Source organism: Scylla paramamosain, chromosome 7, assembly GCF_035594125.1.
Source record: "Scylla paramamosain isolate STU-SP2022 chromosome 7, ASM3559412v1, whole genome shotgun sequence".
NCBI lineage: Eukaryota > Metazoa > Arthropoda > Malacostraca > Decapoda > Portunidae > Scylla > Scylla paramamosain.
Window position 1 is genome coordinate 3,737,501 of NC_087157.1, and position 12,500 is coordinate 3,750,000.

The 12,500-nt window shown below is 41.1% G+C and overlaps 1 protein-coding gene across 12 annotated transcripts in view; it reads left to right on the forward strand.

The window, feature by feature from the left end:
* LOC135101921 (uncharacterized) overlaps positions 1-12,500 on the forward strand; it is a 178,514-nt gene that overhangs the window by 72,501 nt on the left and 93,513 nt on the right. For all 12 annotated transcript variants that reach the window (XR_010269463.1, XM_064006291.1, XM_064006290.1 and 9 more), the window contains one exon: positions 8,108-8,135. The gene's annotated coding sequence lies outside the window, so the exon portion shown is untranslated. The remainder of the gene's footprint in view (positions 1-8,107; positions 8,136-12,500) is intronic.

The following is a 12,500-nucleotide window of genomic DNA, read 5'->3' on the forward strand; positions in this document are numbered from 1 at the left end:
GCATCGTGTAAAGTGGAAGAATCAATGACTTCATAGTGAAAAATATTAGCAGGGAAAAATATTAGAAGGAAAAAAATAGTTCGTGACAATAATAAGTATGATAAGAATTAAGTTTACAAGGAAGGGAAAAAATATGAAGTGGAAATTTTGCATATGCCTAAAGTTGAAATAAAAAGAAAATAAAAAAAACAGTCACAGGAACACTAAAAATAACATATAGCCGTTTCACACGAAGAGGAAGGAAAAATTGGAATATCAGAAATTCAACGCAAAAACACAAAAAAAAAAAAAAATGAAAGGAATAACAAGCCTTTTTTTTTTTTTTTTTTTGCATTCACACACACCGGTTTCGATTTCAAGACATAATTCTCTCTCTCTCTCTCTCTCTCTCTCTCTCTCTCTCTCTCTCTCTCTCTCTCTCTCTCTCTCTCTCTCTCCCTCGTAACGTGCCACAAAAATATTTAAAAACAACTAATTTCCTTTTTCCTTGTGAGTATTTTTATTTATTTATCTAGAACCTTTGTCTCTCTCTCTCTCTCTCTCTCTCTCTCTCTCTCTCTCTCTCTCTCTCTCTCTCTCTCTCTCTCTCTCTCTCTCACGTCGCGGCAATTTAGTGATCTTGTAATTATTACCCTAAGTCCGGTGGCATTTGCGGGAGATTTAAAGTTATTGTCTCGTTATCTCTCCCGGCACACCTGTCACGTCCTTCACGGCCCCTTCCTCCTCCTCTTCCTCCTCTTCCTCCTCCTCCTCCCCTCCACACCTGCTACATACATACACCTTCAAAGTGCCTTCCCTTCCACACCTCCTGCTCCTCCCCACACTTCACAGCGCCATCATCACCACCACCTCTGCCATCAGCACCACCACCTCTGCCATCATCACCGCCACTACCTTGTATTTTCTGGTAAAGTTAGTGTATATATTTTACGCCTCACTTAATGATGGTCTTTATCATATACTTAATGTGCTTGTTCCTACCTATTCTTGGGTTATTATGAAGACAGTGCCTTTTCTTCTTTTTTTTTTCTGGTTCGTTGTATTCTGTATCTTAGAATATTCAGGGCATACAGTCTTTTTTTCCTGTATATTCGTACAGTCTTACACAAAAGTAATGCTTCCAGGAACACTACTTGGCGCACCTTCCTTTATTCGTTAACCAATTTGAGACATTCTATTTCGCATTCTGCAACCTCCTCAAAACATTATACTGGCTAAAAACTGCAAAATCTACACTTTCCATCCCCCTCTTTCTGGCAGATGCTTATAAAGATTTCAATACCTTGTTTTGAGTATTGTGAATTGCTGTATATCGCAATGAAACAGTTAAAAGACAAGTACTGCCTTCACAATCTACGGTCCACCTGCTTATAAATAAATTAACAATGCTGATAATCACAAACGTGCAAGAAAATATTAAACTCCTTGATAGTGAACACGCGAGTCTCCCCTTCAGTCAGTCACCCTCCCCTCGCCCTCGCCCTCGCCCTGAAGCCCTGACATGACCAGTGTAATGCTTAAGATGTCCTTCCCACGCTCACCCATCCACCCACACACCCCAACTCGGGTTCACACTGATAAAAGCCTCCCTTGCCTCGTCTGCCTCGTCCCTCGCCTCCTAAGGGTTACCACCATCACCACTACCATCACCACCAACACTCACAATGACGACAAGCTGGTGATGTGGGGAGGACGCAGGGAATTCACACTTTCTGCCTCCCCTTAGCCGATACGTGTTAAGGAGACAAACGGATACACACACACACACACACACACACACACACACACACACACGTCGCGAACAAAGAAAAAGGGTACAAAGATATGTAGAAATAGTTCTGCAAATAAAGCAATAGATCAGAAGAATGTATTAACAGAGGAAGTGAAGTTTGTAAACAGTGTACATAAATTAGAAGAAATGATAATCTAGTAAAAAAAAAGTGTACATTATAAACTTGACTCAATTCTGTACACTCACACACACACACACACACACACACACACACACACACACACACACTCGTTGTAATCACAAGAGTAAATTTCACCCACGAAGATTATCTCAAGCAAATCTAACCTCCATGCAATTCTCAGTGATAAATATTCCTAACCTAACCTAATCTAACTAATTTATCATGATGGGAATTATTTGCAGAAAAAAAAAAGAATGTTGACAGGTGAAATTAGAATTGACTTAACACACACACACACACACACACACACACACACACACATCACCAAAGCAGCCTTCACAAGCACACGTTATCTCAATCACCACAACAAAGTCCTTTTAAAAACTCCATTTCTTCCAATATTTCCAGGCTCTTCTCCAAACAATGGATGTCTGCAGCAGGAGGCGCCGCGCAATGCTCTTGGGATCAGTGGGCGATGTGTGCGTGAACTCGCGGCTCTTGACCTCATGATGCTCGGCTTTAACGTCCCCGAGGCTTGCTGGACTGAGAGCCGCGGCGCTAATCTTATCACGGAGAAAGAGGTTAGCGCAAGACAAGGGCAAGAACCACTCGTCTCTCTAAACAAGATCCTCAAATAACGATGACGGTAATTGGTTTCGTGAGTCTGTTGGGCAAATATAATACTACGTGAGGAGAGCGTGTCCCGCAATACACTCTGGTCAAGACCCAGGCAGGCTATAGCAAACTGGAGACGTCCCTCGCTGTGTTCTCACCACCTTAAGATAAGGTGTTCACTCAATATGACAGGTAATCGCGCTAAAAAAAAAAAGAAATAAAAAAAAGCAATTAGCCGCAATCAATAATGTGATTTTAAAATCCCGCCAAATTAAATTAAATTAATAACAAGCCTGCGAATTACTACATCTGCTAATTCGATACACGATAAACGTACAGAGAAAGACACGGGCAGGCTATAGCAAACTGGAAATCCCACCACGACACATAAATCATTTAGTTTCACAAGGCGGTTCATATTTGATCAGCTCACGTAAGCGTTACAAAAATTTTCAAAATGAACCCAACGAACCCGGTCGTGGAATGTTACCGAATTTCAGAAAATATATTCCACCAACACAAGTCTCCTCTAACCGCCACGCCAGCCTCAGTGCTCGTATGTTCTGGTCTGCGTATTTCTGGAAGAGGAAGCCACGTGCCCGGCCTGACAGTCAGGACACTTTGGCTGGACAGGCAAAATAATGCCGAAATGAGCCTGCAGAGACACTGCACGTGTTGCATGACAAAACTCCAAAACTATAATTAAGTTCATGAAGGATTCTCTCTCTCTCTCTCTCTCTCTCTCTCTCTCTCTCTCTCTCTCTCTCTCTCTCTCTCTCTCTCTCTCTCTCTCTCTCTCTCTCTCTCTCTCTCTCTCTCTCTCTCTCTCTCTACATATATATATATCTCTCTCTCTCTCTCTCTCTACATATATATATATATATATATATATATATATATATATATATATATATATATATATATATATATATATATATATATATATATATATATATATATATGCTATAAAACGAAGAACCATCAAGTAAGTTGCAAGAAAAAAACCTTCCTCCAACTTTCTTCATCAGCACAGTACTGCGCCAATCAGACAAATTGCTTCTTAAGTTTTCAGTTCCATCTGTGTTCCGTCTGGTCTTTCTTGCCACTATTACTTTTTGCAGCTGCTGTCAGTAATTCCTCTTGCTCCTGCTGTTACTTGCCATTTTTAGTTACATGTCCAGTGTCTTTATATTTATGTTGTTGGCAATAAATATCTGAGGACTCGCGCTCCTGTCATACTTGCACTGATGTTAAACTCGTGATTTAATTATTTTCACCAACTTCAAGAACAAAAATTTCACTTCATTCTTAATGACGTTGGTTTACGCATAAATATTAAACCATTTTTTTTTAATACGTTTTTAAACATAGTTTGATGAAGACTTTAGCTGTCGCGACCAGTTAGTGTTTCATGCAAGTCCTTTGTGGCCTGCGGGATGAAAATGACGTCTGTGAATAATAGATAGTTGAAGCATTTTCCATTATATTTCACACGATATGTAAATAGTTCAGTGGACATTGTACCTCCATCGTAATATTATTGTCTTCATGCTGACTTTCTCTGTCCCTGTGGTCTAACCTCAGCTGTGCTGTTTGGATCAGTCTTGAGGAGTCTTGGAACGAGTTCGTTAATACGTTGTTCAAATAAGGTCTTCAGTGGTGCTTCGTTTTCTACAGAGTCATCGGCACACTCATATTGTGCAAAGAGCTGAGCATGAGCATATTACATACATTCTGCTGGTCCTTGGTGCAGCATTCCCTTGAAAGCTGCGCCTGTCGAAATTTCTGCCTAATATATTATTGAAGATCTTGGGGAAAAGTTTAAATATTTCCTAATTATAAGATGAAAAAAAAAACTATAATTACTTCCTTCTTTATAGTCTTTCTTAAGTGGCAGTATGACCTGCACTGCACCAAGAGTCTGATTGATAGTGCATATATTAATAAAAAAAAAAAAGGAAAAGAAAATACGGTCTTATGCTAAGAATCTTTTCCAAGTCTGTCAAAACAACCACAAATATTACATCTTCTCCCAGAACTTTCCGTCGCTTCAGTCTTAAAGGGAGATTAATTCGTCTAGTGTTCCATCTATCAGTCTATTTATCTATCTATCTATACGCCTACTTATCTATCTTCTTATTTGTTTGTAAGTCAATCTGGCTGTCTGCCTATCTATCTTACAATTCTTATGTGTATCTATGTATTTTACTACCTCCATCTACTGTACTCTATCCCCCGTATACTGAAATGAGCGTAGTGAATAACTTTCCTTTTATGGTCGCGCTAAATATACAGTAATGCATGGCGCAACTCCTTATGTTAATTCGTGGCTGCGTATTTTCAAGAACATCACTCTTGCCCTGGTCTTACAATACAACAGATCAATCATGTTCTTTTACCGACACATCATCCTGCAGAAAAATACGAGAGCAATTTTACTTTTGAGGCGGAACGTAATCCACCATGTTTCGTACCCGGGACAAAAATCCAACTCAGGTTAATCTTCCCAACAACGGAGCTTCTTTTTTTTTCCCCTTTTACATTTCTGAAGCTGAATTACGCCACGCAGTCGTCCCCGCCACACCACCACTCCTGCCACACTAACCCTGCTACCAGTCCCTGCCACACTGACCCTGCCACTGGTCCCCGCCACACTACATTTCCTGTCACACCACAACCCCTGCCACATCACTAACCCTGTCACACAGATGAGTTCACCACACTGCTGTCACTGCTCCCATCACATCATTACCCTGTCACTAGTCGCGCCACGTCACTACCCCTGTCAAATCATTAACCCTGCCACACTAGCTCGCTACACCGCCACACCACTGTCTCCCCTTGCCTCCCTGCACCACTTGACATCACCGCAACACCGCTAACAACGCCATAACGCTGCCCCTCCCCACCACTCACGACCTGCTGACCGCCGCTCCCTCCCCCTCCCTCATGAAGCTCCTCCCAGCTCCCCCCTCCCCATCCTTGACCCCGCGTGCCGAACATAGCGATGGAGCCCTAAATTCCATACACATTCCCTATCCAGTAAATAAAAATATGTTGATTAAACTGCACTTGCTCGACTGTTATTGGCAAGAGAGAAGCTTTCGTGGAATATCGCCGTGATTTGTTAGGTATTATTGTGTTAATCCTGTTTTTCCACGAAGTCTTTATCGCTACACAGCTGTGACTATGCGTACTTCGGAGAAACGACTTCATATGTGATTAATAGTTAAATGTTTGACTCTATTCATGTTTTCAGATAAAAGGACACAATAATATTTGCTGTTTTTTTCCATCAGATGATTTTTTTTTTTTTTTTTTTTTTGCAACATCTGTGGTCTTGAATAGAAGTCAAAATTCGTGTAAAAATTCAATGTCTCACTGTAACATTTGCCCTTTTCCCCTTGCTTCATATGAGAGCGTCTCTTTCCAACATTTCTAGTTCCAAATGGGAGTAAGAATCAGTATCAGAATTAGAAGAAGTCTCACTAATTAGACGGGCTGAGGTTTTCGAAATAAAGAACACATTTCACTCTTAACAAAGAAATAAGCAAAAAAGTCACGTCCGTAAGACTCTAAGGCATTACAATTAGTGGTCGCACACAACACTAAGCTGACACACACACACACACACACACACACACACACACACACACACACACACACACACACACACACACACACAAGGAAAAGTTAGTGTTCTTGAGTGGCTGCAAGAGGCGCTGGAGAGTAGCGGCGCTGACACCAAGCCGCCTCGCCTCTTCAATCTTTCTCGCCTCCCTCAAGCAACGCCACTCGGAAATAAGAAACGAGAAGGAAGTAAGTCCGCCGTGGTCCTGAGAGCACTGTGCATCAGGGTGATTAAGGAAGTTAGCCTGCCTGTCCCTCCCACACACAGGTACAGAGTTGAGACGAGGAAGAAAGAGGTTTAGGAAAGGATGAGAAGGATGCTAACTTAAGAAGGATGTCCGGATGAGAAGAATGCTCTCTCTCTCTCTCTCTCTCTCTCTCTCTCTCTCTCTCTCTCTCTCTCTCTCTCTCTCTCTCTCTCTCTCTCTCTGATTGCTTGTCGTTCCTATTAATCATTTTTCCTTTGCTCTCCTTCCTTCCTCATTCCAATATCCTCTTTTACATTCTACGCAGCATCATCATCATCCTATACTCTCTCTCTCTCTCTCTCTCTCTCTCTCTCTCTCTCTCTCTCTCTCTCTCTCTCTCTCTCTCTCTCTCTCTCTCTCTCTCTCTCTCTCTCTCTCTCTCTCTCTCTCTCTCTCTAAGGCTCTCGGTCATCCTCTTTCAAGCCTTCAGAAGGATTTGCCCCTGCACTACTGAGGTATTAACAACTCCTGCAGGATGTCTGGTATACGTCTTCAATTTCAAGCAGTCTCCTTACGCTGCTCTTCTTTCTCTCGTCCTTCTTTTCTCCCTGTCTTTTATCTCCCGTCCTTCACTGAGGCACACACGCACACACTATCACACTCTCTCTCCCGCGCACTGATGGCTCGACACTCCCTACTTGAGAGAATTAACTGAGGTTTTCTTCAAGTACTATCTCTTCAGCCAGCCAGACTCACTCTCTCTCTCTCTCTCTCTCTCTCTCTCTCTCTCTCTCTCTCTCTCTCTCTCTCTCTCTCTCTCTCTCTCTGCACGATGTGTCTATACCTCCTTGCCTTTTCCTCTGTCTTTCTCTATCCTCTTACTCCCCCTCCTTCCTTTCCTAAGTCCTCCTTCCCCTTCCTCTCTCTCTTTCTTCCAACCCTCTTTTCTCCTCTTCTCTCTCCTCGTCTTTTTTTATTCTTTTGTTTTCTTTTACCTTTCCTCTCTCTCTCTCTCTCTCTCTCTCTCTCTCTCTCTCTCTCTCTCTCTCTCTCTCTCTCTCTCTCTCTCTCTCTCTCTCTCTCTCTCTCTCTCTCTCTCTCTCTCTCTCTCTCTCTCTCTCTCTCAGCATCCTTGTTGCCCTTCCTCCCTTTCCTCCATCTTTCTTGCCTCCCTCTCCTGCTACATTCTCTTATTCCTACTTCCTCTCCTTTATCCTTTTTATCCTCTCTCTCCTCCCTCTATCCTTCTTCCTGTTCATCTTTTCTCTCTATCTCCTTTCCTGTTCCTTATTTTTCCTTGTCCTTCGTTCCCTTTCCTCCATTTCCTCTATTCTATATTCTTATATTTGTCCTTCCTTCCATCCATCCCTTTCTTCCCTTCCTTCCTTCGCATCTTTTGCCTACGTTCCTCTGTCCTAACTCCCGCCCACTGAGAAAGGACAGGACATCACTACCACCACCACCACCACCAACTCCGCCACACTGTCTCCACGACCTACAATAAAGAGAGGTGACACACTAGCCGCCTCCTCCTCCTCCTCCTCCTCCTGCTTCTCTTCCCTTCCCTTCCCTTTTCTCTTTATTCTACCCCTCATTATCATCTTCCTTCGGCGTACAGTTGGGGAAGGTCATTATTTCTATTCATGATTCCAGTTGGTGATCTGTTTTTTTGTGTAGTGGTGTTGTGGATCAATGGTAGAAAAGTTACAGAAGTTTTCGTATTTATCTTATGTTAATTGTATGTTTTTTCTTTTCTCCTAGGCTTCCTCGCTCCTCGTCAGGGTTACTGGTACGTAAAGCATGTGTGTGTGTGTCTGTGTGTGTGTGTCTTGTACGTCTGTCTTTGCCGGCCCCCCCCCCCTTCCCTTCCCTTCCCTTCCCTTGAAGACACGACAGCCTCAACTCTACGCTTCTTTAAACATTAGTCTTTTCACTTCTTCTCTTGTCCCTTTAACAAACACAATAGAAACATTCTCTCTCTCTCTCTCTCTCTCTCTCTCTCTCTCTCTCTCTCTCTCTCTCTCTCTCTCTCTCTCTCTTACAGACAGACATGGAAACACTTTACTGACATTTTCAGTTTCCTTTTTTTTCTCTTTTTCTTTTTCTTTTCTTTCATCTTTTTCTTTCTTTCCTCTCTCACACTTTACTGGCATTTTCAACTTCCTTTCTTCTCTTTTCCTTTCTTTTCCTTTGTTTCCTTCATTCTTTTTTTTCTGTTTCTTTCTTTCCTCTCGTTCTATTTTTTTCTTCTCTTCCTATTCTTTTCTCCTCTCTTGACATGCCACTCAATCACTCTTCTCTTCTCTTCTCTTCTCTTCTCTTCTCTCCTCTCTAGCCTTGAGCTCTCTCGTATTGTTTCGTTTGTTTCTCCTTCCACATTCTGTTCTCTTTGAATCGCCGAGGTTCAGTTCGGTGCTCACTTTACTTACAGAAACAAAACAAGAAACAAAAAGAAAGACTACAAGGATAAATGTGCACCGGGATGGAAAAAAAAAAAAAAGAACAACGAGGCACTGGAAACAATACGAAGAGCGAATAAAAAACAGGTGAGAGAGAGGAAATGATGAATGTAAAGAACGAAAAGGGGGAAAATTTTGAGGTAAAAACACAGGTGAATAAGCGATTAGTGTGTGTGTGTTGTTGCAAGATGGTAATTGTGCAGTGTTTGTGAAGCAGGAACCCGCGCCATTGCCGGCATCAGAGTAAAGGGGTGAGAGAGAGAGAGAGAGAGAGAGAGAGAGAGAGAGAGAGAGAGAGAGAGAGAGAGAGAGAGAGAGAGAGAGAGAGAGAGAGAGAGAGAGAGAGAGAGAGAGAGAGAGAGAGAGAGAGAGTGTGTAATAGGTGTTTTTGTATCATTTATGGTCTTGTGTCCTTGCTCGTCAGCTGTTCGGTATTAATTAATTCAATCTAATCTTTTCATTAATGTACGTGTCATTATAGGACTTTTATCAAGTTAAGAATGATACTTTTCATCGTTAAGGAATCAGAAATCCATTCTTTTGGCTTTCTCTTTTGGGACTGGCACCTCAATATACCATTTTATTTGTTATTGTTGTTGTTGTTCTTCTTCTTCTTCTACTTCTTCTTCTTTCTTTTTGTTGTTTCCTCTTTTTTCTTCTTCTTCCTTTTTGTTGCTCAAGATCACACAAAAAAAAATACTCCCGCAACACAATCATATCTCATTCATCTACTCTATTACTGCTAACTAACACGTGATTTGAAGTTTGGAAGCTCTCTGCTGGTAGTGAATTGATTACGTCGGGAAAAAAAAAACACTAATTTTGTTTGATGTGTTTTTGTTCCCCACTCGTGTGTTTGTTGTTATGCGTTCCTCCTCCATTATTCACTCGTCACCGCTCTGCATTTCATTCGTTCATTCAACTCCGGAAACAGCTGTGCAATTAGTGAGGTTATTTATTATTTTATTTGACATTATCCTCATTACCAGTTCCTTGTTTTTTTTTTATTTATTCTTTTTTTTTTTTTGGGGGGGTGATTATGCACATTTCAATTACGTATTCATCAACGTTATGTATCCATGTATCTATTTAGGTTCGTAAAATAATGCGCAACTGGGAAGGTTATACTGTTTATTGGTTTGATTATCCATTCATGCGTTCTCTTTTATGTGTGTTTACGTTCTTTTTTTCTTTTTTTTTTTTATCGGTTCATCTCAATATTTGTTCATCTATAGATCGATTTGCAATATTATATACTGACCTACTTTCGCAACTCAGAACCGAAAATATAACGTTAATAAAAAAAGTATGTAACTCTATTCATATCACTAAAAATACAAATAGAACACTTACACACACACACACACACACAAACAGCTATGACTCTTATATGTAATCAATTGGAAAAAGTTCATTAATTGTCTTCATAAACTATAAACGCTTCCGTGGAACTTTAATACAAACACACAAACACGCACAACAGCCTCTGTGGCCCTAACCATCCCCCTGATAAGTAGGAAAATGGAATAAGAAAACATACTATTGCAAAAACTTAAGTTAAGGTGGGATGAAGGAGCGATGACATCCATAACCCTTTGCATTAGTGGTTTGGACACAGGAGGGAGGCATAATAGAGAGTAACATATTTAGTACATGCACTTAATACGCACATAAAGGACGCAATTGTGAGTATAAATTAGACTAAACTTACCAACCATTTCACTTTCTGAGGCGTGGCAATTAAGTACATTATTTTTATTATCATTTTCTTTGTACTTAGTCTTGTACCAGTCAGTGCCGTCACCTTCTACAGAGCGTGAGGGAAGCTACAAGAAGCCACCAGTCCTCCAAGTGGAAGTCCCTGAATAAAATAAGCACGTATGTTCACCTGTCATCTCTATCCTTTCTAAGAATATGAAGAGCTAAACGTCAAGAGAAAAAGCAACTCCAGGGAAGAACTCAGGGACAAGAGAGAAGCCCAAAGAGGCGAGAGGAAATACCTAACTGTGACTCCGAGGCTGTAAAATTTCCAGTGTTGCTTCGTAGTGCAGCACGCGGCGAAGATGTACAACGTATCGCGCTGGTGTCGAGCGAGTGGCGTTAAAGGAGAGAGGGCGTTCGTGTGAAGGTTTATGTGGACTTGTCTTCTTGGTGATGCATCAATTCAGTTTTACAGGAAATGAAGACTAAAAAGATTCTCTCCGTATGCCGGTTTGAATGGCTTGAACTTTAGATGATGTTTATAGATTTTTTTTTTAGTTTCTATACATGGAAGAGGTTAACCAAGGGCATAAAAAAATAAGAAAAAACGTTAATTTGCTACTCCGGAAAACAAAAATGAAAATGATGAAAAAGATTATCTCATATACTACATGACTTATAAACAGTTATCTTTTTAGTTGCTTTTTTTATGCATGAAAGATGACAACCAAGGATATAAAAAGCAAAAAAAAAAAAAGCCCATTATTCTGCCACCCCCCCAATAAAAACAATTACCCAAAGGACACAAATCAAAACGGACCCCAAATTTAATACCAGCGCTATCTTAATAACCCATCACACTTTACAAAACAGGAACTTCCACAATAAACAAGCAATCCTCTCTAACACTCAACGCTCATACGGATGTTGCCGGGGCACGCTACATGTACCATAAGCGCTGCGTGTCATATGTTGATACTGGTCCGCAGTTTCAATAGCCTGTCAAATGACGCCATAAAATGTAGGTACGAGTACATTAATTAGCGCGGAGGTGGGCAGGGTGATATCACTAATACAAAGAGTAATTGACCTTATGGAGCTCCACTAGTAATAATTTCAGGAGAATGGCGGCCATCCATCACAGCAGAAACACATCGGCTGGGTGGAGAAACGAGATGAAAGTGGAGAGGAATGAGAGAGAGAGAGAGAGAGAGAGAGAGAGAGAGAGAGAGAGAGAGAGAGAGAGAGAGAGAGAGAGAGAGAGAGAGAGAGAGAGAGAGAGAGCACATAAATTAAGAAACTAAAATTATGGCGTTTTACTACAAGAGAAAATAAAACGGACGTAAAAATTCAAGAAATACTGCCGAAAATTAGCATCAGAGAGAGAGAGAGAGAGAGAGAGAGAGAGAGAGAGAGAGAGAGAGAGAGAGAGAGAGAGAGAGAGAGAGAGAGAAAAAAAATCCAAAACAGAATACTTTTTAGAAAGGAGAGATTTATGCCGGACTCAATCGAAAGCCTTTGGAATGTCTTAGGGGAATTGAAAAAGGTACCCACCAAAGCCTCTTATTTGCACAAATGAGGACAGACCCAAAAGACTGAAAATCCGGGACAATGCGCCGCTCCATGTACGCACTAGTCAACCAAACTGGATTTCGATGTCGGATTCATTCTTGGGAGTAAAATACGTCATGGTTTCTCGTGTGTGTATGTGTGTATGTATGAAGTTAGCCAGTACTTGTCTGTTATTGTTTGATGCGCTTGTGTCTGCTTGCATGTGGATGAATAGTAAGTAAACACAAAGCAAGATAGTTGAATATATTGATAAACGTGTCTGTGCGTGTTTATGATGTGTCAATGATACATGGAGAGAGAGAGAGAGAGAGAGAGAGAGAGAGAGAGAGAGAGAGAGAGAGAGAGAGAGAGAGAGAGAGAGAGAGAGAGAGAGAGAGAGAGAATTTAATATAGTATGATAGAGAGACGTATAGGTGAAAAGA